At 43.5% G+C, this 27,855-nt stretch overlaps 1 pseudogene; it reads left to right on the top strand.

Moving 5' to 3' along the window:
* On the top strand, positions 154–25,357 carry LOC102179182 (annotated as a pseudogene).

Here is a 27,855-nt window from a genome sequence, read left to right as displayed (position 1 = left end):
GTGTGTGTGTGTGTGTGTTTTCCAGATCTTTTAGTGGCCTAAAAAAGGGGAAAATTAGGGTAGGTCAGAACTTATGTAACTAGGGGCTCCCGGTCACCACTACATGCTAAGAACCTAAAGTACTCCCTGAGTACTTGGAGCCAGGAAAGAAGCATGAAGTGGCTTGTGCTCCTCGGGCTGGTGGCCTTCTCAGAGTGCATAGTCAAGTAAGTAGGGGACTATATGTCACATCATATTCATTTCTCAGATTTTTCTTTTCATCTGATTATTCTTCCAGCCATCAGGTTTAGAAGGGAATGGGATATTTCCCTAAGAGTCTTAAAGTTCAACTCTTCCTTATTGATAAGTAACTTGCTATAGGAACTGTGGATACCAAGGTTTTGGTGTAGATTTGGGTTTCACAAATCTTGGGGTCCTGTCATGTCGTGACCTATTGAAAATGCAACTCCTTGCAACCGTTCAGTGCACAGTCTATGCAGATGTTGATGTGGTCCTGAGGAATAGCACTTTTCTACATTTTATTCAACATGTCCTCTTTTCCCCCTGTCTACTTCAATGTGTATATGCCTATGTCTGCATCTCTATATCACTGTCATTTATCTCTCCATCTCTTTGGAAGTGACTGGGAGTATATTTCTCTTTGTGTTGTTTGCTGTTAATTTTTCATTTGACGTGTCCTTCCTACTCAAGCCTCTGAATTTCCCTTACTTATTCCCTATATCTAGGATTCTTCTTTCAACTCTCTCTTCTCTTTTAACTTGGAGGAAGATACCCTGTTTTATATACACTGTTTTATATCTGACAAGCAGTGTGACCACAGCCAACTCAGAAACCTCTTGCATTTCAATTTTTTCCCTTGTAAAAGAGGATAAGAGTCCCCCTTCTACCTCCTTCCTTGAGGTTCTCTGAGAAGGAATGAGCTGGATGGCAACAGCAATGCTAATGGCCATCATTGTTGACACTTCCTATTTAACAGGTACCTTATATCCATCACTTCACTTACCCCCAAGATATTCTATTTGGAGGGTTTATATTGTTACATTCCACCATTTTGCCGAAGGGGAGACTGAGACACTACATGGTCATATATCTTACCCAAATTGCAGAACAGAACCTGTATTTAAATCTATGCCTTTACCATGGTATATGTATAAAATTCTGATAAAAATGTGCCTCATAAAAATGATTGGAAAACACACAGGGCCATTACAATGACAGTTATACCTTAACACTGACAACTAATTGTGGCATCTTCTTTGTTTTCTTTGTCAAATGTTTGGTGAAAGAATACCTCTAAGGAGAGTGAAGACCATGAGAAAAACCCTCAGTGGAAAAAAACATACTGAGCAATTTCTTGAAGGAGTTTGGTAACAGACTGTCCCAGATTTCTTTCCGTGGCTGGAATTTGACAATTAACCCGCTGAGAAACAGCCTAGATGTGAGTATTTGGGAGAATGGTGCTCCACAGCGCCCCCTGGTGCTCTAGACAAGCATGGGGCTCATCTGGAGGTGTCAGGTGGGATGTTGGGGTTGGGGTTCCTGCAGGAGGCAGAGACACTGGAAAACAGGGACCCTAACCAGAGGAGAAGGCAGTCTCATCCTCAACTGTTGGTCTTTGTGACTGGGCCTGGCAATAACCAGGTGGCAGGTAAATATCCATTTCTGTGTCAAACATGTGTCATTAATTTAAGGGTGATTGTTCCTTATGAACTAAGTGAGCACCTCAGTTACAGATGAAGAGTGAACCATCACTGATCAAAAGGTAGAACCAACTGCAAAGCAATTGTAAATCCCTAGGTAGAGGAATTCAGTTTTCACAGATGTAACAACGACAGCAGAAAAAAGATACTGAACCTGTATTCTGTGTATGGCCATAAGAATTTAACACAGTGCTTATTGTTTTTAGATTAGAAAAGGGCTTATTTTGTCTTCAAGAATGCCCATGCCAGCCTGAGAGATAGGCAAAGAGTAAATACATGTCAAAGGAAAGGGTCACCTGTGTGGAGTTGATTGGATGTGTTCTGAGTTTAGAGGGAGTGGCTGTGTTTGATCAAATAGGACCTCCTGGAGAAAGGGGTGCTAAGGCTTGGTTTGAAGAGACTACATAGCTTCTCAAACGAAGGCACAAAGACTTCCCTGGGTGTCCAGCAGTCTTGGAGGCCCAGTGATTATGCCTCTGGGTTTCCCAGGCAAGAGGTACCACTTCAACGCCTGGTCATGGAGTCAATATCTTGCATACAATGAAGCACAGGAAAAATATATCAAATGCAGACATGTCTGTGACCAAAGTCTGTGAGCAGCACGGTGGTTAGAAAGTGATCTCAAGATATATGTGATACCCAGAGGGAGACATCAGTGTGGGAACAGAGGTTAGCCAGTTCTGTGCTAACCCACTCCCTCCTTCTCCCTTTAGCTGGTCTACGTGAGTAACATCACCATTGGAACACCCCCTCAGGAATTCTAGGTTGTCTTTGACACAGGCTCATCTGGCTTGTGGGTGCTCTCCATCGTTCGCAACTGTACATCCTCTTGAGAGTACAGACACCCCCTACCGGAACTATCCTTCACTTGCCCTGCCACCCTGTTTTCCACTCTTGCATCTGATGACACTCATTTCTTGTGTCTGCAGCTACACAAGCTAGGTTCAGACATTATCAGTCTTCCACCTTCCAGCTTATCAATAAGACCTTCAGCATCACCTATGGATCTGGGAGAATGAAAGGAGTTGTTCATGACACAGTTCGGGTAACAGTGTAACAAATGCTGAGTCACGACTGGCTATTTAGTGATCACTGCTTGCAAAACAGACGCAGGACCATCTGGCAGGACCCTTCCTAGCCTAACTTCCATAGATATTGGCCATCTTATCCACAGGATCATGTCTGCGGGGAGGCAGTACCTGTGGTGACACACAAGCAAACAAATTAGCTAACCCAGAGAGTGGCTTGTGGTGTGGACTTGCAGCTCCTCTACCCATGAGCAAGCAGTTCAAGTTTCATTTAGCTGGGAGCGAGAAGAATGGATAAAAGCACCCACTTTTATATTCACAGACTGTTCCAGCCACTTTCAGCTGATAACTGGTTTAAATCTGCAACAACCCCACAAAGCAGTTACTCTGATTAGGTCATGAGACATATGAGGAAACTGAGGTGCAGACAGCAAGGGCCTTGCTGAGGGCACACATGTGGTAAAAGGTGAAGTTAGGCTGGCTTTTCAGGACTGAAGTTGCTGTGGGGTGTTTGGGGACAGGATAAAACTGATCTGGGGACCCTGGGGCCAGTCAAGGGCTTCAGGTATCCAGAGTGGGAAACTGGAGGCCTGAGAAGTCAAGGAGCCTGATAAATGAGTCCTCCTGTAGAGGACCCTTGAGAATTAATAAACCTATAGCCTGCCTCCCCCCAAATACTGAAGTAGTTCCCCTCTCTCTCTTTCTCTCTCATACACACTCACAGAAATATACACGTATCCCCATAAGTGAATTCCTCAAGCAGTAATTTCATAGAATCCTGCAAGTAAGATTGTGTTTTCAGCTTTTGTCTTCCTGGACAGATGCAGAATCCACAGTACGTTACAGAGAATGCAGTCCATTCCTGTCATTAGGTCACAGTGATGCCAAAGAGAAGGCTATCTTGCTCTCGATTGTTTTGTCCATAAGGTGGCACCAATGGGACCTGGCCTGATTCTTGGTTGCCCCACCTGTACAGAAACCACGAGGCCAATTTGACTCACTCAGGTGTTGTTTTTCAGAGGGACAGATGTTTTTTAAGATTCACAGCCCCTCTCAAATGGAACCCAAATTCCCCTTCCACCTTGCTCTAACCGTCGGTGGGAAACCAAAGACAGAGCCCAGCCTCAATTCTTCTCTGAGGATTTAATGGCAATGCGCCCCAGCCCAGTCCTAGCCCCACTTCAGGTATCTGTAAGTGGGAACACTCTTCTCTCCCACAGATTGGGGACCTTGTAAGTATTGACCAGCCATTCGGTCTAAGCGTGGCCCAATATGAGTTTGTGCACAAAACTTTTGATGGCATTGTGGGCTTAACTACCCCAACATATCCTTCTCTAGAGCCATCCCCATCTTTGACAAGCTGAAGAATCTAGGTGCCATTTCTGAGCCTGTTTTTGTCTTCTACTTGAGCAAGTAAGTCCGAGATGGACAATTCCTTTCTCCAACTTAGCTGTAATACCCTTTCAGTTGCACAAAAATTATAGAACAATTGATAAACAAGTATCCTGAGAGATAATCTAACCAAGGATAATCTGACCGCAGGGCCCTACGTGGCTTCACCACTGGCTTTTATAAATAAAATTTTATTGGAACGCAATCCGACTGCTGGGCTCAAGACCAGTAAGTTGGTCTAGGGGGGTGAGTTATGAAGGAGGTTAATGGAAGGCAACAGGAAACAAGTTGGAGGAAAAAGAAATATGATGTGCTTATGAATTTGATAAGGAAGGAAGGAGAAGGATGGTGGATATCTTTCCTTCCTCATTAGCATTCTACTGGGAGCCCAGGACCAGCTAACCAAATTGTGGAGTGACTGAGAAGTGAAAGTGTGGGGCACAAAAGTGTGGGACCCCTTGTTCAAGAAATATTAGGCATTTCAAGACAGGGAGAGCAGAGGTGGGGTCCGTTTAGAATTTGGGACCCTTTGGACAATGGAGGTCACAGGCCAGTGGAGGCAACTCTGGGTGACCTGTACCCACACCCTTAAAACTCCAAGGCCTTGATTTTCTTGAAAAAATGGCAAAGTGGACAAGGGGAAAGTGAAAACATTTCAGCACCCTGTCCTCTGAGGGTGCTGAGCACTCAGGTCGCTGGAGGTCCAGGACGTCTTTAGAAGACATAGTGGTTGGAGCTCAGACAAGTGATTCAGCTTCTAACTTCCTCTGTGCCACTCATGAGACAATAACAGACCTCATTCTGGATCTCAATCTCTCCTAGACACTATTTCTGTATCTGTTCATGGGGACCTTATTAGGGCCTTGATGGGTGGACAAGCACAGCTCTCAGTGCTGTTTTTACTGTCCTCTAAGGATCCCCCCCCCTCACTTCTCTCTACAGAGATGAGCAGGAGGGCAGTGTGGTGATGTTTGGTGGGGTGGACCACTGCTACTACAAGGGAGAGCTCAACTGGGTACCATTGGTCCAAGTGGGTGACTGGACTGTACACGTAGACTGGTAAGCCTCTCCCTCTGAGCGTCAGCCCAGTGATGCTCCCACTATAGTACACAGACACAGGCAGACACACACGAATACATTCTCAGACACACAGTCACACAGACATATACACCACCTTCAACGACACAGAAAGACATACAAACACTTGGAGACACACAAGCAGACACTTATAAACCTACACAGAGACACATAAAAACAGGCATAGCTAGTCAGAGACACACAAGCACTCACAGAAACACATACAAACACACATACAAAGAAACACACAAGCACATAGATACACAAACAACCCATGGGTTCATAATCCCCAGGCCTTCTGAGCGAGACTCTGACCAGGTTCCTAAAAGGGTCCATAGAGGTCTGTGCAGCTGGGAGAGAGCTGCACCCACTGCACTTTGAGGTGGGGAGCATGGTTAGAGGACTCTACTGTGTGGTGAACCGAGGACCATGGAGAATTTCTCCAGCCTGGACAGAGTTACGATAAGATGACCAGCAGTCCAGGGTTACCTAGGACATAGGAAGTTCTCAGTACAGATAAATGTCTGTAAAAACAGGGAAAGTCCTGAGCAAATGGGAAAAACTGGTCTCCTTAGGGTGCAGCTACCCAGCAGTGGAGAGAGGTTGGCTGCATTCTTAAGATATGGAAGCAACTAATAAAAAAGGCACCCCGTGTTCAAGGGCACACAGTGAGGTGGGGGCTATAACAGAGAATCAGGAAGGTGGGATCCAGAAGTGACCTGAGGGCAAGAGACATAACTGATAGGATTCTGTGTGATACCCTCAGACAAAAGCTGACCTCTCCTTTGCAGTTTGTGTGGGCTAGTCATGTATTTCCTGGCCAGGGTCTCAGGGTCTTATCTGGTTGTAGGAGCAGTGCTGGGAGATACCCTCTCCCAGAGGAGCCCCTCTCTCCCCCTACTATGAGAATCTGTTGCCCCTGCGAATCTCCATCTTCACTCTGTGTGAGACCCGTTATTTGTTCCCCACCAGATACAGCTCTCTGGAGGTTTCTTATTGTTTTCTCAGTCTTCATTCACTCATTGAACAGACAAGCCTTGGGCATCCACTGTGTGCCAGGCACTTTAGGGAGGCAAGGAGAATAAAACTCGCCCTCACATCTAAGAAGGTAGATGTACATGAAGTGACTTGCCCACATAGTGAACTGTGAGTTTGGTACATGTTAGGCATGAGGAGGAGAAGGCAATGACAACCCACTCCAGTACTTTGCCTGGGAAATTCCAGGGACAGTGGAGCCTGGTGGGCTGCCCTCTATGAGGTCACACAGAGTAGGACATGACTGAAGTGAGTTAGCAGCAGCATCAGTAGCAGTCATGGGGTAGGATCTACAGACAGTGACCAAGACAGGAGAATGATAAACTCCGGGAGAAAGACTTCCCGAAAACAATACAATTAAGGTGGAATCTGGAAGATGAGAAGAAATTTGCTAGTCAAAGTGGAGTGGAGTCTTCTAGGAAGGAAGACCAGCTTGTGTCAAGGTAAAAAAGATACTGGTGTATTCAAGTACTGCATTTGAGGATGTCAAGAAAGGTGCTGTGTCGAGAGCAAAGGAAAAGAGGGAAAGAGATGAAGGGCTGTTTAGAAGACAGTCAGGAAGGGGCAACTCTGAGGAGACTCAGAGTGACCTTGACACCCACTTTCTTCCATTGTTTCTCAGCATCACCATGAAAAGAGAGGTTATTGCTTGTTCTGACGACTGCACGGCCATGGTGGGCACTGGTGCATCACATATCCAAGGCCCAGGAAGACTGGTCGATAACATACAGAAGCTCATTTGTGCCACACCTCGGGGTTCCAAGGTGAAGGGTCACACCCCAGGGTCACTCTCAGTCTCCACAAACAACAAAGATCTCCAGGGCCAACCTCTCACCCTCTCTCTCTAACAGCACTATGTTTCATGTACTGCAGTCAATATTCTGCCCTCTATTATCTTCACCATCAATAGCATCAACTACCCATTGCCACCTCAAGCCTAGATACTCAAGGTTAGGGGACAATACTGAGAGTTGGTTCTCAAACTGAAGTTTGCAGGAACCCTTGGGCTGCTGCTGGGAGGAGGGCACCCTCTGGAGGCCATGTCACACCATTGCAGATGCTGCTGAGCCCAGTGGCTGGGCCAGTGCCTTCACAAAACCAAACACTTGAGAGTAAAAGGCCGTGTGGAACACTGATCTTCCTGAAATACGTGGAGAGGCCACACCATATGGCATATTGGGAGTCAGGGAGAGGGGAACACTAAGGTCGTCAGTCCCCAAAGAGCTTCAATTCAATCTGAACCCTTAGGTTCATGAACATGAAATTCAGCTCTAGCAGCCCCAGAAATAGGCTATGTAACAAGGAGAATGGCTGGGGAGAGTCCCAGTGTGATGTCCCAGGATAAGTTAACAGTCTGACTTCCCTTCTGTAGATTTTTCTGCTTTGAATGATTACGTGGTCAGCCTAGTTCTCGCCTGCATCTTCCCCTTGCTCTGGACAGGTTCCTCCTTTGTCAGTTGGGGTACCCACCCCCTCTGTGGGGAGGTTGGATAATAAGGTGAATAAAGGGTTCACAGTGACTGCTCATCCCCAGCACAGGGGAGAGGCTTCATGCCAGCTCCCTGCGAGAGTTCAGAGCAGGCTGATGGACTCAAAGGAGGCTTTGAGGAAGAGAAGGAGTTTCAGAAATTCTAAAATGACAAACTCATTGAGCTATTTTGAGGGTTGCTTTGTTCTAGGCAAAAGTGCACTGGATTCTATGCAAATGGCATCCAAGGTGGTCTGCATTAAGGCACTGAGGACTTACTAGGGCTGATGAGGGCTACGGATTGACCAGTGGGGATGGGGAACCAGAGTACGTTACCCACTCAAGCCTGGAGTGTTGGCCGAAGGAGGCTTCTCAGAGTTCCTGAGTTAAGTTTTCAAGAAAGTGTTGTGGTCACTGCTCTATTTAAGATGGATAACCAACAATGAGTTACTGTGTAGCACAGGGAACTCCACTCAGTTATATGACAGCCAGGATGGGAGGAGTGTCTTTGGGACCAGGATACCTGGATATATAAGGTTGAGTCCGTTTACTGTCCACCAGAAACTCAGAATATTGTTAATCAGCTATACTCCAATACAAAATAAAATGTTTTAATAAAGCACAGATTGTGGGGATGCAGGAGGAGAACCAGCATTCTCTGCAGAGAAAACAAGGAGCAGGAGTCAGAAGGAAAGAAACAGGGAGTGATGGGAACTATGGACACACTTGTTCTTTTCTAAATAATTATATTGAAGTGTGGCTAATCTTCAGTGTTGCATTAAGTTCTCCTGCACTACAATGTGACTCAGTTATACAAGTAAAAAAAAAATATGTATATATATATATTTTTCATGTGGTTTAACACTAAGCATTGAATATATTTCCTTACCCTCTACAGTAGGACTGTGTTGTTTTTCATTCCTCTGTTTCCCCACCTCCCAGTCCTCCACTCACCACACCCTTCCTCATGACAACCTGATGTCTTGGCCCTCTTTGGTTTTGGATGAACTCTCATATCCCGTGCTGCTGAGAAAACCCCTTGTTACTTACCAAAAGAGGGAAATAAAACAAAGAATTGTGCTAGGCAGGGTTGGATATTGGGGGGAGTCACCAGTAAGGGCTAATGCTTACTGCTATGTGTCTCTGACTCCCCCATGATTCTAGAGTCCACTGCTATTCCATCTTTAAAGAGAAAATTGTGAGGAGATCTACAGAGACCTGGTTCCTGGGTGACGTCTTCCTGAGGCTGTATTTCTTAGTCTTTGATCGCAGAAATGACAGGATTGGCCTGGCACTGTCAGTGTAAATGCTTGAAGTGCTTCAGGAATCAGTAAGGCCACTCCTAACATACACTCACTCACACTTTGGGCACTCCTGCCCAGGATGATGGTGAAGTGTATTTGGTGTTCTGTACACCCTATTCTCAGTAAAAAAATAAAGTGTTTCACTCTTAATGGTGCTGAAACAAATGGGTGACTCTGTTTGTGTCAGGGAGTGAAGTTTGTGTCTAGAACCAAGTCTGAATCAAAATTGAGACGATCCCTACTACAACTGGCTTCAAGGAACAGAGAGACTCATTGAAATGATTCTGGGAATCCAGGATACAAGATTCAGAACAAATATGAAGATCTCAGTGACTGGAACCAAGAAATCATAAGTCATCAATTCTCTCTCACCCTTGCTATTTCCCTTCGGTCTGCTTTGATGGTCTTAGGCTGGCAACTATTTTCCTTAAAGCTTCTACACCTGGTGAGGGAGTTCAAGCTACCTGCCCTAGGGATTTAAATCCTGAAGGCATCTCCTAGTAAGGAAAAATGATTGCAGACATCAGAGTTCAAGGGTGTTCTCTGAATCACCCACCTCAATTCACATGTACAGCACTAGATCAGCCATCCTGGAAGGGACATGGGGTCTTATGACAGGCTTTGCATGGTCTTTGTCCCTGACCCAGCAGGACACATGATTGACAATTTATTCCAGAACTACATGACTGAAGCTGGGGAGAGACAGCACCAAGGATACTGGCTGGCAGATTGTCTACACCCTGGAAGAGTTTGTGATGACCCACCACCTCCTCATTCAGAAGAATTATAAGGGGTAATGAAATAGACTATTTGTCCCACCTCAGATGAACTTATCACTGGGCTTCTCCTCCAGGGGAGTTTGGGTGAGGTACTTCATGCAGAGCTGGTTCCCTCTTTTTCCCACATCCCAGTCACCAGGTCTCCACCACATATGCCTGTTCTGTCTTTTCCAGTCCTACTTGGTAAGTGGTGGCCCCAGGGGATCCCTGAGCCATCCCTCTACTCCAGGACCCAGAATTCCCCTTCCTTGGCCTCCAGTGTTCCTGGGGAGAATGCAACGCATGTATCAGGGGACCCAGGGTACACAGAGCCTTCAGCCTTTCTGAGCTTCCTCCAGGGGTGGAGCTACAAACTATTTGCTTGGAGCTGCCATGGTTAGACTCTTTTGCACTGGAAGCATCCGTTCTTTCCACCCGGAGGCCCTCAGTAGAAGTCAGCTGAGTCAGCAGGGATCACATGTTGGTTTCCTTTCAGATTGACTGGTTTGATCTCCTTGTTGTATAAGGGACTCAAGAATCTTCACAAGCACCACAGTTCTAAAGCTCAATTCTTCAGCATTCACGCTTTCTTATGGTCCAGATCACACATCTGTACATGATTACTGGAAAAATCATAGCTTTGACACTAAAGACCTCTGTAGTAAAGGGAGTCTCTGCTTTTTAATACACTGTGCAGGTTTATCACAGCATTTCTTCCTTCAAAGAAGCAAGTATCTTTTAATTTTTTGGCTGCAGTCAAGGTCCATTATGGTTTTGGAGCCCAAGAAAATGAAATCTGCCACTGTTTCCACATTTCCCTCATCTATTTGCCATGATGTGATGGGACGGGATGCCATGAATGTTGAATATATGTTTGTGAAGAGTTTTGTGAATGTTGAGTTTTAAGCCAATTTTTGCATCTCCTCTCCTCACCAACAGGCTCTTTAGTTCTTCTTTGCTTTCTGCCATTAAGGCAGTGTCACCTTCATATCTGTGGATGTTGATATTTCTCCCAGAAATCTTTATTCTAGCTTGGGATTTATGCAGTCCAGCATATTGAATGATGTATCCTGTATAGAAGTTAAATAGCCAGAGTGAGAATGTACACCTTGTCAGGCTGCTTTCCCAGTTTTAAATCTTTCAGTTGTTCCGTGTCTGATTCTAACTGCCGCTTTTTGAGCTACATACAGACTTTTCAGGAGACAGGTAAGGTGATCTGGTACTCCCATTTCCTTAAGAATTTTCCAAAGTTTGTTGTGGTCCTTTATGTGAAAGGCTTTAGCATAATCAGTGAAGCAGATGAAAATGTTTTCTGGGATTCCCTTGCTTTCTCTATGATCCAATGGATGTTGCCAATTTAATCTCTGGTTCCTCAAACCAGTATGTACATCTGTAAGTTCTCAGTTCACATAGAGTTGAAACTTAGCTTGAAGGATATTGAGCATTACCTCACTAGCAAGTGAGATGAGCACAATTGCATGATAGGTTGAACATTCTTTGGAATTGCCTTCCTTTTGGATTGGAGTGAAAATTGATCTCTCCTAGCACTGTGGCTACTGCTGTGTTTTCCAAATTTGCTGACATATTGAATACAGCACTTTTACAGCCTCATTCTTTAGGATTTTTAAATAGCTCAGCTGAAATTCCATCACCTGGCTTATCATTGTTTGTAGTGATGCTTCTTAAGGCCCACTTGACTTCTTACTCCAGTATATGTAGCTTTACATGAGTGACACAGACGTCATCCCTATCCCAGTCTTTATGACCGTTTTTGTACAGTTCTTCTGTGCATTCTTGCCACCTCTTCTTAATTTCATCTGCTTCTGTTAGGTCTTTGACTTTTATGTCCTTTATTGTGCCCATCCTTGCATGAAGTGTTCCTCTGGTAGCTCCAATTTTCCTGATGCGATGTATACTCTTTACAATTCTATTATTTTCCTCTAATTCTTGCAGTGTTCACTTATGAAGACTTTCTTATATCCCCTTGCTACTCTCTGGAAGTCTGCATTCCAATGAGGACATCTTTGCCTTTCTCCTTTTCCTTTCACTTCTCTTATTTTCTCAGCTGTTTTTAAGGCCTCCTCAGGCAACCCCTTTTCCTTCTCCTATTTGTTTTTCTTGGGGAAGGTTTTGGTGACCACCTCCCGTACAATGTTACAGACCTCCATCCATAGATACTCAGGCCTCCAGACCTAATCCCTTGAATCTATTTTTCATCTCCACTATAAAATCATACAGGATTTGATTTAGGTCATAGCTGAATGTTCTAATGGTTTTCCTTACTTTCTTCAATTAAAGCCTGAATACTGCTTGCTTCTGCCTAAGCATTGTTGCCGTATCACCACCCACTACTTACAGTGGGTGTGGAGCAAAAACACACAATTTGAGGACTGGTACCCTGGGTTTGTGCTTGGCTTTTCACGTGCTTAGCTATGTGACTTTGATTAGGTCCCTTAACCAAAGTTTTCTCATCTGGTCAATGGGCATGATGATGATAATTCCATCTCTAAATGCATGTGTGCCTGCTAAGAAGAGGTGGCCCTGAGAGGGCTTACTTGGTTCCTGAGTCTGGAAAAAGTATGAATTATCCTGCTACCTGGGGAGATGGAAATCTTCTGTTTAGAGGGTATGGCTGCCATCCTCAAGGCTAAATATTGATTGAACCCAAATGACATCTAACTCTGAACCTGACCCAGAACTCTGACTGAGCTGATGCTTCTGTTTTCTGGGCCCCCCAAAAAGCTAATCATTACTGGCTTAGATTGCTCCCTTCCCAGGCTTACCAGTCAGCCTTTTCTTGTCATCTACTTCTATTCTGAAATCACACTGCAAGGAGAGTTGTAAGCCTTTTGGTTTCTTTTCAGTTTCCCACTTCTCCAGCATAGCAAGAACTAGCTGTTATGGCTGCTTGTCATAGCAACAGCTATGACAACCTGTACAGTCCAATCTCAGCCTGTTAAATGTAACTGTCCCCATTTGGCCCGTCATGTTTAAATTCCCTACAGTTGCCTTAGAAACCTTCCTATGCTTGCTGTTTAACGACCGAATATTTGTGGACTTGATCTAGTTTTCTTTCCCAAAGTTTATTCCAATCATGCAATGAAGTAACCAGACATTTAGTCATCTAATTACCGACAGGAATTGACAAAAGCAAACCACCCATCCATTTCTTGCTTGCTCCCAAACAACTTTGAAGTGATCTTCTGAAACAATGTGGTACATTGGCATGTACACTCCAGAATGGACACTTTTTCTGGATCCATTTTCCACCTAGTGCCAGATGTGTACCACAAGCTTCACCCTCCAGCAACCGGTCACCTGGTGTTTGCAGATTCAGCCCACTCTAGATCCCTTCAACATCTCTCAGTAAAATCTAGAGAACAAACTCAGTCAAAGCTCTCTCTCCTGCATAAAAGAGATTTCTGTTGTTGTTGTTGTTTGTTTTTTTTTTTTGAAAACAATGTTTGGTAGCATATTCAAAATCTTGTGCTCTTTGCCTTGGATTCAAGGATCTGTACCAGAGAATGCAAAGCCTCCTCTTCCAACGAAATATTTTTCCGCTCTAACCAGGACCAGATCCTTCACTGGACCCTGTGTCCTCATTGGTATTGTTCAGATGCTAAGCCATGTCTTACCCTTTCTGATTACATGTTCGGCAACAAAACAGGCCTCCCTGTCTTTCACTATTTTGTGGAGTTTCCTCAAGCTCATGTCGTTTGAGTAGGTAATGCCATCTCACAATCTCATCCTTTATTCCCTCTCCTTCTGCTCACAATCTTTCCCAGCATCAGGGTCTCTTCCAAAGAGCTGGGACTTGACATCATTGGCCTAAGTGTTGGAGCTTCATCTTCATCATCAATCCTTCCATTGAATATTGCTCTACCACTTCCAAAACAAAACTCATGTTTCCAATCACCTAACAATATTGAACACTGATAAAGTTTAATAGAAGTGGGATCTAGTCCTCTGGGAAATCTCAGCACTGCCTCCCTGGCTTTCTCTTTCCTTTCTTTCCACCTGGCATTGAATTACTTCCCTACAGCTTCTCCAGCTTGAAATGGCCTGCTGACCCAAAATTGTCAGCTATCCAGGAATTGTTCCTTCCTTCTTCCTTAAAGACTTCTGCCTGCTCCCTGATTATCCTCTGTACATCAGTTCAGTTCTATCTTTCAGTCATGTCCAACTCTTTGCTATATCATGGGGTGCAGCATGCCAGGCTTCCTTGTCCACCACCAATTCACAGAACTTGCTCAAACTCATGTTTATCAACTTGATGATGCCACCCAACAATTTTGTCTTCTGTCTTCCCCTTTGCCTCCTGCTTTTAATCTTTCCCAGAATCAGAGTCTTTTATAATGAATCATTTCTGCTCATCATTTGGCCAAAGTAATGGAGATTCAGCTTCAGCATCACTCCTTCCAATGAATATTCAGGACTGATTTCCTTTAAGAGGGATTGGTTGGATCTCCTTACAGTCCATGGGACTCTCAGCAGTCTTGTTCAGTACACAGTTCAAAAAGCATCAATTATTTGGTGCTCAGTTTTCTTTATGGTCCAAACTCACATCCACTCATGACTTTTGGAAAAACCATAGCTTTGACTCTACAGATCTTTGCTGGTAAAGTAATATTTATGCTTTTTAGTATTCTGTCAAGGTTTTCCATATCTTTTCTTCTGAGGACCAAGTGTTTTTATTTTGTTTTTGTTTGTTTGTTTGTTTGTTTTCACAGCTTCAGTCACTATCTGCAGTTATCTTGGAGCCCACAGAAATAAACTCTGTCACTGCTTACATTGTTTCTCCATCTATTTGCCATGAAATAAAGGAACTGGATGCAGTGATCTTCGTTTTTTGATCTGTTCTTTTCATTATAGGGGATTGGAATGCAAAAGTAGGAAGTCAAGAAACACCTGGAGTAACAGGTAAATTTAGCCTTGGAATGCGGGATGAAGCAGGGCAAAGACTAATAGAGTTTTGCCAAGAAAATGCACTAGCTATAGCAAACACCCTCTTCCAACAACACAAGAGAAAACTCTACACATGGACATCACCAGATGGTCAACACCGAAATCAGATTGATTATATTCTATGCAGCCAAAGATGGAGAAGTTCTATACAGTCAACAAAAACAAGACCAGGAGCTGACTGTGGCTCAGATCATGAACTCCTTATTGCCAAATTCAGACAGAAAATGAATAAAGTAGAGAAAACCACTAGACCATTCAGGTATGACCTAAATCAAATCTCTTATGATTATACAGTGGAAGTGAGAAATAGATTTAATGGCCTAGATCTGATTGAGTGCTTGATGAACTATGGAGTGAGTTTCATGACATTGTACTGGAGACAGGGATCAAGACCATCCCCATGGAAAAGAAATGCAAAAAAGCAAAATGGCTGTCTGGGAAGGCCTTACAAAAAGCTGTGAAAAGAAGAGAGGTGAAAAGCCAAGGAGAAAAGGAAAGTTATAAGCATCTGAATGCAGAGTTTCAAAGAATACCAAGAAGACATAAGAAAGCGTTCTTCAGTGATCAGTGCAAAGAAATAGAGGAAAAGAACAGAATGGGAAAGACTAGAGATCTCTTCAAGAAAACTAGAGATACCAAGGGAACATTTCATGCAAAGACGGGCTCGATAAAGGACAGAAATGGTCTGGACCTAACAGAAGCAGAAGATATTAAGAAGAGGTGGCAAGAATACACGGAAGAACTGTACCAAAAAGATCTTCATGACCCAGATAATCATGATGATGTGATCACTAATCTAGAGCCAGGAATCTTGGAATGTGAAGTCAAGTGGGCCTTAGAAAGCATCACTATGAACAAAGCTAGTGGAGGTGATGGAATTCCAGTTGAGCTGTTTCAAATCCTGAAAGATGATGCTGTGAAAGTGCTGCACTCAATATGCCAGCATATTTGGAAAACTCAGCAGTGGCCACAGGACTTGGAAAGGTCAAAGAAAGGAAATGCAAAAGAATGCTCAAGCTACCACACAGTTGCATTCATCTCACATGCTAGTAAATTAATGCTCAAAATTCTCCAAGCCAGACTTCAGCAATATGTGAACCGTGAACTCCCTGATGTTCAAGCAGGTTTTAGAAAACGTAGAGGAATCAGAGATCAAGTTGCTAACATCCACTGAATCATGGAAAAAACAAGAGAGTTTCAGAAAAACATCTATTTCTGCTTTATTGATTATGCCAAAGCCTTTGACTATGTGGATCACAATAAACTGTGGAAAATCCTGAAAGAGATGGGAATACCAGACCTCCTAACCTGCCTCTTGAGAAATCTGTATGCAGGTCAGGAAGCAACACTTAGAACTGGACATGGACCAACAGACTGGTTCCAAATAGGAAAAGGAGTGTGTCAAGGCTGTATATTGTCACCCTGCTTATTTAACTTCTATGCAGAGTACATCATGAGAAACGCTGGACTGGAAGAAACACAAGTTGGAATCAGAATTGCCGGGAGAAATATCAATAATCTCAGATATGCAGATGACACTACCCTTATGGCAGAAATTGAAGAGGAACTAAAAAGCCTCTTAATGAAAGTGAAAGAGGAGAGTGAAAAAGTTGGCTTAAAACTCAACATGCAGAAAATGAAGATTATGGCATCCAGTCCCATCACTTCATGTAAATAGATGGGGAAACAGTGGAAACGGTGTCAGACTTTATTTTTTTGTTCTCCAAAATCACTGTAGATGGTGATTGCAGTCATGAAATTAAAAGACGCTTACTCCTTGGAAGAAAAGTAATGACCAACCTAGATAGTATATTCAAATCAAAGACATTACTTTGCCAACTAAAGTCCATCTAGTCAAGGCTACGGTTTTTCCTGTGGTCATGTATGGATGTGAGAGTTGGACTGTGAAGAAGGCTGAGCATCGAAGAATTGATGCTTTTGAACTGTGGTGTTGGAGAAGACTCTTGAGGCTCCCTTGGACTGCAAGGATATCCAGCCAGTCCATTCTGAGGGAGATCAACCCTGGGATTTCTTTGGAAGGAATGATACTAAAGCTGAAGCTCCAGTACTTTGGCCACCTCAGGAGAATAATGACTCATTGGAAAAGACTCTGATTCTGGGAGGGATTGCGGGCAGTAGGAGAAGGGGTGACAGAGGATGAGATGGCTGGATGGCATCACTGACTCGATGGACATGAGTCTGAGTGAACTCTGGGAGATGATGATGGACAGGGAGGCCTGACGTGGGGAGATTCATGGGGTCGCAAAGAGTCGGACACGACTGAGCGACTGAACTGAATTGAACTCAAACAACTTGAAAATAGAAGAGATAAATGAAAGAGCAGTTTTTTACATCCAATGTCAGACATCAGAGAATGGATTCCTGAGGCGGGGAGCAAGCAAGGTGAGTTCTACAATTACCCCAACTCTAGAAATACTTTCCAACACATACATGGAAGGACAATCTAGGCAGAGACAAACGGTCTCCGAAGAAGAAAGATTTGAGACTCTAGATAGTTAGAGTTCACAGGAGAGTGCTACACACAGAGTACTGTGCGAGTGTACAGGTGATACCCTTCCAGTTTTCAGCAGAGAGTTGATAGTACTGGTCAGGATTATAGGGAACAATCCTTGGGTCTCAAACTGCGCCAACTCTAATAGTGTCCCCACCCACCAGCATGGAAATTACTCATAATTCCTATGACATCAGTATGGCCCTGAAGACAATACTGCCTTACTAGTGGGGAATAGTAAACCAGGTCTAAAGGCAGGTCTTATATCAGCTAAAAAATCTGAACAGCAACCCTTCAAAAAATACAATTGTTTCCAGGAAATTAACAGTGTTTGCAAACAGTGCCAGGAATAGTTTATGAAAATTAAGAATACCCAGCATCCAAAGGGTAAAAACTGCCATATCCAATATCCAACTTAAAATTTCCATATGAATTGTGAAAATATTTGTCTTAGGTCAATCAAAATATTGTAAAGTAATACTCCATTGTGTATATGTAATGCAGCTTTCTTATCCATTCATCTGCTGATGGACATCTCAGCCATTAAAAAGAATACATTTGAATCAGTTCTAATGAGGTGGATGAAACTGGAGCCTATTATACAGAGTGAAGTAAGCCAGAAAGAAAAACACCAATACACGTGTTCCAGTGCACCAGCCCCAAACATCCAGTATCATGCATCAAACTTAGACTGGTGATTCCTTTCATATATGATATTATACATGTTCAATGTCATTCTCCCAAATCATCCCACCCTTTCCCTCTCCCACAGAGTCCAAAAGCCTATTCTATATATCTCTGTCTCTTTTGCTGTCTCACATACAGGGTTATCATTACCATCTTTCTAAATTCCATATATATGTGTTAGTATACTGTATTGGTGTTTTTTCTTTCTGGCTTACTTCACTCTGTATAATAGGCTCCAATTTCATCCACCTCATTAGAACCGATTCAAATGAATTCTTCTTAATTGCTGAGTAAAACTCCATTGTGTATATATACCACAGCTTTCTTATTCATTCATCTGCTGATGGACATCTAAGTTGCTTATACCTGTGGCAGCTTCATGTTGATGTATGGCAAAACCAATACAGTATTGTAAACTAATTAACCTCCAATTAAAATAAATTTATATTAAAAGATAATAAATAAATTAGCCTTAGATCATCTGAAAAGAAAAACAAACAAACAAAAAAACACCAATAGAGTATACTAAGGCATATATATGGAATTTAGAAAGATGGTAGCTATAATCCTGTGTGCGAGACAGCAAAAGAGACACAGATATGTAGAACAGTCTTTTGGACTCTGTGGGAGAGGTAGAGGGTGGGATTATTTGGGAGAATGGCATTGAAAAATGTATAATATCATATAGGAAATGAATCACCAGTCCAGGTTTGATGCAGGATACAGGATGCTTTGGGCTGGTGCACTGGAATGACCCAGAGGGATGATACAGGGAGGGAATTGTGAGGGGGGTTCAGGATGGGGAAGACATGTACATCGTGGTGTATTCATGTTGAGGTATGGCTAAACCAATACAATATTGTAAAGTAATTAGCCTCCAACTAAAATAAATAAATTTCTTTCTTTCTCTCTTTTTTTTTTTTTTCTTAAAGGCAGTATTGTACACTTTAAAAGGATAAACTCTGGTGTTGTGCTGCCCTAGCACATATTGGGGCTTGCCACTCCCTAGCTGAGGGCCTTTGGATAGGTTATTTAACGTCTCTGAACTTCAGTTTCCTGACCAGAATGTGGAGAACAATAGAGTGTATCCATTATCATTCCTTATTTATTTCCTTAGCATTTAAACTAAAAAAAAAAAAAAAACTAATATAAAATATTGTAAAGTAATTATCCTCTAAATAAGATAAATATATAAATTTAAAAAGAAAAAAAAATACAATGTGTAAAGAAGCAATAAAATATCCATAATGAGGGAAACATCAATTAGTAAAAACACAGTTAAAGTATACATTACATAATTAGAAGGGAAGGACATTAAAATGCTTCCTAGAATAATAATCTTTATAGTCATAAGGCTGAAGAATATTGAGTATGTTAAATACAGACATGGAAAATAGGAATGAAAACACTGTGGGAAAAAAATAATTGTGCATCACAAAGATTTGAAACAACTTTAAGAACACTGAACAATCCTGGGCTCAAGACCAGTAACATGATCTAAGGGGGTGAGCAAGGAGGAAGTTTAATGGAAGGCAACAGAAAAGAAGTTGAAGGAAAAGGCATTAGGATTTGCTTATGAATTTGATAAGGAAGGAAGGAGAAGGATGATGGATATTTTTCCTTCCTCGTTAGTATTGTACTAGGAGCCCAGGACCAGCTACCCAATTTGTAGGAGCCAGTGAGAAATGAAAGTGTGGGACACAAAAGTGTGGGACCCCTTGTTCAAGAAATATTAGGCATTTCAAGACAGGGAGAGCAGATGTGGGGTCCCTTCTGAGTGTGGGGCCCATTCTGAGTGTGGGGCCCTTTGGACAGTAGAGTTCACAGGCCAGTGGAGCCAATGCTGTGTGAACTGAACCCACACCCTTAGAACACCCAGGCCTTGATTTTTCTGAAAAATGACAAGGTGGACAAGGAGAAACCAAAACACTTCAGTACCATGTCCTCTGAGGGTGTCTGAGCACTCAGGTTGCTGGAGGTTCAGGGTGTCTTCAGAAGACATAGTGGGTGGAGCCCAGCCAAGTGATTCAGCTTCTAACCTCTTCTGTGCCACTCAATAGCCAGTAACAGACCTCAGTCTGGAACTCAATCTCTCCTAGACTCGATTTCTGCATCTGTACATGGGGATCTTATTAGGGCCTCGATGGGTGGACAAGCACAGCTCTCAGACAGTCCTGTTGTTACTGTCCTCCAAGGATCCCCCCCACCCTCTTCTCTCTACAGAAATGAGTGGGAGGGCAGTGTAGTGATGTTTGGTGGGGTGGACCACCACTACTATGAGGGAGAGTTCAACTGGATACCATTGATCGAAGCAGGTGACTGGAGTGTACACATGGACCGGCAATCCTCTCTCTCTGAAGGACAACCCAAGTAACGCTCCCAATACTGTACATGGACACAGGCAGACACACACAAATGCATTCTCAGACATATAGTCACACAGACATATACACAACCCACAACGACACAGACAGACACACAGACACATGGAAACACATGAGCAGACACATATAAACCTACACAGAGACACATATAAACATGCATAGTTAGTCGGAGACACAAAAGCACACACAGAGACACATAGAAATACACATACAAACAAACACACAAGCACATAGATGCACAAACAACCCATGCATTCATAATCCCCAGGCCTTCTGAGCAAGGCTCTGACCAGGGTCCTAAAAGAGTCCAGAGAAGTCTGTGCAGCTGGGAGAGAGCTGCATCCACTGCCCTTTGAGGTGGGGAGCATGTTTAGAGGACTCTACAGTGGAGTGAATAGAGAATCAGGGAGAATTTCACCAGCCTGAACAGAGTTATGGTAAGATGACTGACTGTCCAGGGCTACCTAGGACATAGGAGGTTCTCAGTACAGATAAATGTCATTTTCAAAACAGGGACAATCCTGAGAAAATGGGAAAAACCGATCTACTTAGGGAGAAGCTACCTAGCAGTGGAGATTGGCTGCAGTCTTAATATGTGAAAGCAACTAATAAAAAGGTCACCACATGTTCTACGGCACACAGTGGGACAGGGGCTATAAAACAGAGTCAGGAAGGTGGGATCCAGGAGTGAACTGAGGACAAGAGGCATAATTGATAGGATTCTGTGTGATGCCCTCAGACAAAAGCTAACCTATCCTTTGGAGTTTTTTGGGATAGTCATGTATTTCCTGGCCAGGGTCTCAGGGTCTGAACTGGTTGTAGGAGCAGTGCTAGGAGACACCCTCTCCCAGAGGAGCCCACCTCTCCCTCTACTATGAGAATCTGTTACCCCTGCGAATCTCCATCTTCACCCTGTGTGAGACCTGTTATCTGTTCCCCATCAGATGCAGCTCTCTGGATGTTTCTTATTATTTTTTCAGTCTTCATTCACTCGTTGAACAGACAAGCATTGGGAGTCCACTGTGTTCTAGGCACTTTAGGGAGCCAAGGAGAATAAAACTCACCCTCACATCTAAGAAGGCAGATGTACATGAAGTGACTTGCCCACATAGTGAATTGTGACTTTGGTACACGCTAGACATGAGGAGGAGAAGACAATGACAACCCACTCCAGTAATTTGCCTGGAAAATCCCAGGAACAGCAGAGCCTGGTGGGCTCTGCTCTATGAGGTCACACAGAGTCGGACACTACTGAAGTGTTAGCAGCAGCAGCAGCAGCAGCAGCAGCAGCAGCAGCAGCAGCAGCAGACATGAGGAAGGGTCTACAAAGAGTGACCAAGATAGGAGACTAATAAACACCGAGGGAAAGACTTCCCAAAAACAATACAATGAAGGTGGAATCTGGAAGATGAGAAGAAATTTGCTAGTCAAAGTGGAGTAGAATCTTCTAGAAAGGAAGACCAGCTTGTGTCAAGGTAGAAAAGATCCTTGTGTATTCAAGTACTGCATTTAAGGATGTCAAGAAAGGTGCAGTGTCGAGAGTAAAGGAAAGGAGGGCAAGAGACAGTCTGGAAGGGGGCAACTCTGGGGAAATGCCCACTTTCTTCCACTGTCTCTCAGCATCTTCATGAACAGAAATGTTATTGCTTGTTCTGATGGCTGCTAGGTCTTTGTGGACACCGGAACATCAGATATAATGGGTCCAAGAAAACTGGTCAATAACATCCAGAAGCTCATTGGCGCCAGGCCACGGGGTTCTGAAGTGAAGAGTCATGCCCCAGGATTACTCCCAGTCTCCACACAAAACAAGGATCTCCAGGGCCAACCTCTCTCCCTCTCTGTCTAACAGCACTATGTTTCATGTTCTGTGGTCAATACCCTGCCCTCTATTATCTTCACCATCAATAGCATCAACTACCCAGTGCCAGGTCGAGCCTACATCCTCAAGGTGAGGGGACAGTACTGAGAGTTGGTTCTCAAACTGGAGCTTGCAGGAACCCTTGGGCTGCTGCTGGGAGGAGGGCGCCCTTTGGAGGCCATGCAACACCATTATAGATGCTGCTGAGGCCTGTGCTTGGGCTCCCACAAAACCAATCACTTGAGAAGTAAGGGCTCTGTGGGACACTGATCTTCCTGAAATAAATGTGGATATGCAAAACTTTATGGCATGGTGGGAGTAACAAGGAGAGAGAAACACTAAGGTCTTCAGTCTTCAAAGGGCTTCAATTGAATCTGAACCCATAGGTGCATGAACATGAAATTCAGCTCTAGCAGTCCCTGAAACAGGCCACGTTACAAGGAAAATGGCTGGGAACAGTCCCAGTATGATGACCCAGCATAAGGTAACAGTCTCTGTTCCCTTCTCAAAGTTTTCCTGGTTTGGATGATAAATTACATGGTCAGCCTAGTTCTCGGCTGCATCTTCCCACTGTTCCAGCAAGGCGCCTCCATTGTGAGCTGAGGTACCAGACCCCTCTGTGAGGAGGTTGGATACTAAGGTGAATAAAGGGTGCAGAGAGACTGCTGAGCCCCGACATAGGGTGGAGGCTTCATGTCAGCTCCCTGCGAGAGTTCAAAGCAGGCTGATGGGCTCAAAGAAGACTTTGAGGAAGAGAGGGAATTTCAGGAATTCTAAAACCACAAACTCATTGAGCCATATGGAGGGTTGCTTGGTTCTAGGCAAAACTGCAGTGGATTCCATGCAAATAGCATCTCAAGGTGTTCTGCACTGGGACACTGGGGACTTCCTAGGGGTGATGAGAGAAACAGACTGACCAGTGGGGATGAGGAACAAGAGTATGTTACCCACCCAAGCCTGGAATGGCCAAAGAGGGTGAGTGTGGGCCAAAGGAGGCTTCCCAGAGTTCCTGAGTTAAGTCGTGTTGTGGGCACTGCTCTATTTAAGATGGATAACCAACAACGACTTACTTTGTATCACAGGGAACTCCGCTCAGTTATATGACAGCCTGGATTGGAGGGGTGTCCTTGGGACCAGGATACCTTGATACATATGGTTGAGTCCCTTTACTGTCCACCTGAAACTCAGAATATTGTTAATCAGCTATACTCCAATACAAAATAAAGTTTTTAAATAAAGTATGGATTGTGAGGGCACAGGAGGAGAATCAACATTCTCTGCAGAGAAAACAAGGAGTAGGAGTCAGAAGGAAAGAAACAGGGAGTGATGGGAACTATGGACTCTCTTGTACTTTTCTAAATAATTATATTGAAGTGTGGCTAACTGCTGGGAGCCAGCATGAGGAATCCTGCCCATGACAAGGTCATGAGGAAGGAAGCCTGACAAAACGCAAAGATGTGATTAGGCTTCAGGAGTTCCCCCTGGAATTTCCTGAGCACGTACCCCCAAAACCAAAAATCTGCCAGCTTTTGCACTCTGCTCTTCTGATATTCTCTGGAAAAAGTCAAATCAGGGCTTTAGTCTTCTGCATTTGAAAGGGATGTTTCAGTTAACCCCCCTCTGATAGCTCTCTAGTTTGCCTAACAGGTCCCCCGGACCTCTTACAGCTTGTGAATTGCTTACAGCCCCCCAACCATGAGAGGCACAAAGATTAAAGCATCTTAAAGGTACAGAGGCTTTTCTAAAGAGCTAAAAATCATTTTGGTGACGGGTTTTCACTGTTGACTCAATGATTGCCACCAGGCCTCCATATTCTTTATCCCTTAGGCACCTGGGAGGATGTTAATCAATGTAAATGGGATATGGAAAAAGATATATAATAGTTTTGATGTTAGAAACACTAGACTTGTGAGTTAATTACTTTTCTCTTTGTTATATATCACTGCACTCCTCTTGTGTCCTTGCTATGTAAGAATGTAACTTTATTTAGTACTTTCTGAGAGTGGCACCAGATTTTGGGAAGATCAACACAAATAAGTCTTCTGGTTGACAAACCCTTATCAGAGAAAAGGCTGTAAAATGTTAATTGGCCCTTTTGGCCAGAAGATGATGTAAATTACCTAAGACTTGTGTATACAACTAGGTATGCAGAGTGAAAAGCCTGGTTTTGATAAGAGTCTGGGCTGCTAACACTGCATAACTTTGTGTTACCCATTGATCTCTATGTATAATCAAAAAGTATAAAAGGCCCTCTGAACAATAGAGGATGGGCCAGTCGCTGGACTGGTTTCCCCCATGTCTCCTCTCTAATTTCTGGCTGAATTCCCATCTGGGGCATGGAGGCTCACCATGTCTACTTACTTGTCCCAGCTTTTAAGATTCACAAGAAGGGGAGCCCAAGGCGGGGCACCCCTGGTATTCAAGAGGATGCCGGTGGCCTAACGTAGATCGTGCAAGCTCCTTGTCTGGAACTTTATTGGCTTCCTACATAAACCAAGTTATTCAGCTTTCTTTCTTCACTTAATTTTCCTACTACACTATTTCTTCCTAATCTAATCCTATATTTCTAATTAAATAAATAAAATAAGTTTCTCCTTGCCTACGCCATCCATGCTTCGAATTTCCCTGGATCCACCAGGGCTGGACCCCGGCAGCTAATCTTCAGTGTTTCATTAAGTTCTGCCGCACAACAATGTGACTCAGTTATACAGATAAAACATATTTTTCTTGTTATTTTTCATGTGATTTATGGCTGAATATTGAATATAGTTCCTTATGCTCTACAGTAGGACTTTGCTGTTTTTCATTCCTCTGTTTCCCCAACTCCCACTCCTCCTCTCATCACACCCTTCCTCATGACAACCTCGTGTCTTGGCCCTCTTTGATTTTGGATGAACTCTGCATTCCCTGCTACTGAGAAAACCCCTTGATACTTAACAAAAGAGGGAAATAAAGCAAAGAATAGTGCTGGGTCTGGATATTGGGGGAAGTCACCGGTAAGGGCTCATGCTGACTGGTGTGTGTCTCTGACACCCCCAGGATTCTAGAGGCTGCTGCTATACCACCTTTAGAGGGCACCAATTGAGTTCATCTACAGAGATCTGGCTCTTGGGTGATGTCTTCCTGAAGGTGTATTTCTCGGTCTTTGATCGAGGAAATGACCAACTTGGCCTGGCACTGGCAGTGTAAATGCTTGGAGTGGTTCAGGAATCAGTAAGGACGCTCCTAACACACACTCAGTCACATTTCGGGCACTGCTCCCCAGGATGCTGGTGAACTGTATTTCGTGGTCTGTACACCCTATTCTCAGTAAAGAATAAAGAGTTTCACTCTTAATGGTGCTGAAACAAATGGTTGCCTCTGTTTGTGTCTGGGAATGAAGGATCTAGAACCATGTCTGAATCAAAATTGAGAGGAACCCTACTCCAACTGGCTTCAAGGAAAAGGGAGACTCACTGAAATGATTCTGGGAATCCAGAAAACAAGAATCAGAGCAAATACAAAGATCTCAGTGACTAGACCCAAGAAATCAGAAGTCATCAATTCTCTCTCATCTTCACTCTTTCCCTTTGGTCTACTTTGATGGTCTTAGCCTGGCAGCATTTTTCCATAAGGTTTCTCCAAATAGTTAGGGAGTTCAAGCTACCTGCCCTAGGGTTTTAAATCCTGAAGGCATCAGCTAGTAAGGAAAGAAGATAGCAGATGTCAGAGTTCAAGGGTGTTCCCTGAATGGCCCACCTCTGATCACATGTACAGCCCTAGATCAACCATCCTGGCAGGGACATGGGGTCATATGACTGGCTTTACATGGTCTTTGGCCCTGACACTGCAGCACACATGATTGTCAGTTTCCTCCAGAACTACATGACTGAAGCTGGGGAGAGGCAGCCTCAAGGATAGCAACTGGCAGATGGTCTAGGCCATGGAAGAATTTGTGATGACCCACCAACTCCACCACGTCCTCATTCAGAGGAATTATAAGGGATAATGAAATAGACTCTTTTTGTCCCATCTCAGATTATCTTATTACTGGGCTTCTCCTCTAGGGGATTTTGGATGAGGTACTTCATGCAGAGATGATTCCCTCTCTTTCCCACACCCCAGTCACCAGCTATCTGCCACATATGCCTGCTCTGTCCTTTACAGCCCTACCTGGTAAGTGGTAGCCCCAGTGGATCCCTGAGCCATCACACCTCCTCCAGGGCCCAGAATGCCCCTTCTTTGCCTCCAATGTTTTTGGGGAGAATGCAACACATGTATCGGGGAACCAGGTTACACAGAGCCTTCAGCCTTTCTGAGCTTCCTCCAGGGGTAGAGCTATAAACTTTTTGCTTGGAGCTTCCATGGTTAGTCACTTTTTCAGTGGAAGCAACCATTCTTTGCACCTGGAGACCCTCAGTAGATGTTTCAGCTGAGTCAGCAGTGGTCACAGGTTGATTTCCTTTCAGATTGACTAGTTTGATCTCCTTGTTGTTTCGGAGACTCCCAAGAATCTTCTCAAGAACCACAGTTCAAAAGCTCAATTCTTTGGCATTCACCATTTCTTATGGTCCAGATTGCACATCTGTACATGATTACTGGAAAAATCATAGATTTGACACTAGAGATCTCTGTAGCAAAGTGAGTCTCTGCTTTTTAATACACTGTGCCGGTTTTTCATAGCCTTCCTTCCTTCCAAGGAGCAAGTGTGTTTTAATTTTGTGGCTGCTGTCAAGGTCCACAGTGGTTTTGGAGCCCAAGAAAATAAAATCTGCCACTGTTTCCACTTTTCCCTCATCTATATGCCATGATGTGGTACGATCAGGTGCCATGAATGTTGACTATAAATTTGTGAATAGTTGTTTGAATGTTTATGTTTTAAGCCAGTTTTTGAATATCCTTTCCTCACCAAGAGGCTCTTTAGTTCTTCTTTGCTTTCTGCTATTAGGGCAATGTAATCTTCATATCTGTGGATGTTGATATTTCTCCAAGCAATCTTTATTCCAGCTTGGGATTTATGCATTCCAGTATATTGAATGATGTATCCTATATAGAAATTAAATAACCAGAGTGAGAATGTACACCTTGTCACATTTCTTTCCCCCTTTAAATCTCTCAGTTGTTTTGTGTCTGATTCTAAGTGCCATTTTTTGAGCTACATACAGACTTTTCATGAGACAGGTAAGGTGATCTGGTACTCCCATTTCCTTGAGAATTTTCCAAAGTTTGTTGTGGTCCACACAGTGAAAGGCTTTATGATAGTCAGTTAAACAGATGGAAATATTTTCTTGGATTCCCTTGATTTGTCTGTGATCCAATGGATATTGGCAAATTGATCTCTGGTTCCTCAAACCAGTTTGTACATCTGGAATTTTTCAATTCATGTAGTGTTGAAGCTTAGCTTGCAGGATTTTGAGCATTACCTTGCAAACAATTGAGATGAGCTCTATTTCATGATAGGTTGAACATTCTTTGGAATTGCCTTCCTTTTGGATTGGAATAAAAACTGACCTTTGCCAGCACTGTGGCCACTGATGAGTTTTTCAAATTTGCTGACATATTGAATGCAGCACTTTTACAGCCTCATTCTTTAGGATTTTTAAATAGCTCAGCTGGAATTCCATCACCTTGCCTATCATTGTTTCCAGTGATGCTTCCTAAGGCCCGCTTGACTTCATACTCCAGTATATCAAGCTTTACATGAGTGA

This window comes from Capra hircus, chromosome 29, assembly GCF_001704415.2.
Source record: "Capra hircus breed San Clemente chromosome 29, ASM170441v1, whole genome shotgun sequence".
Lineage (NCBI taxonomy): Eukaryota > Metazoa > Chordata > Mammalia > Artiodactyla > Bovidae > Capra > Capra hircus.
The sequence above is the reverse complement of the archived record's forward strand: the minus strand, read 5'-3'. Positions and strand labels throughout refer to the sequence as shown.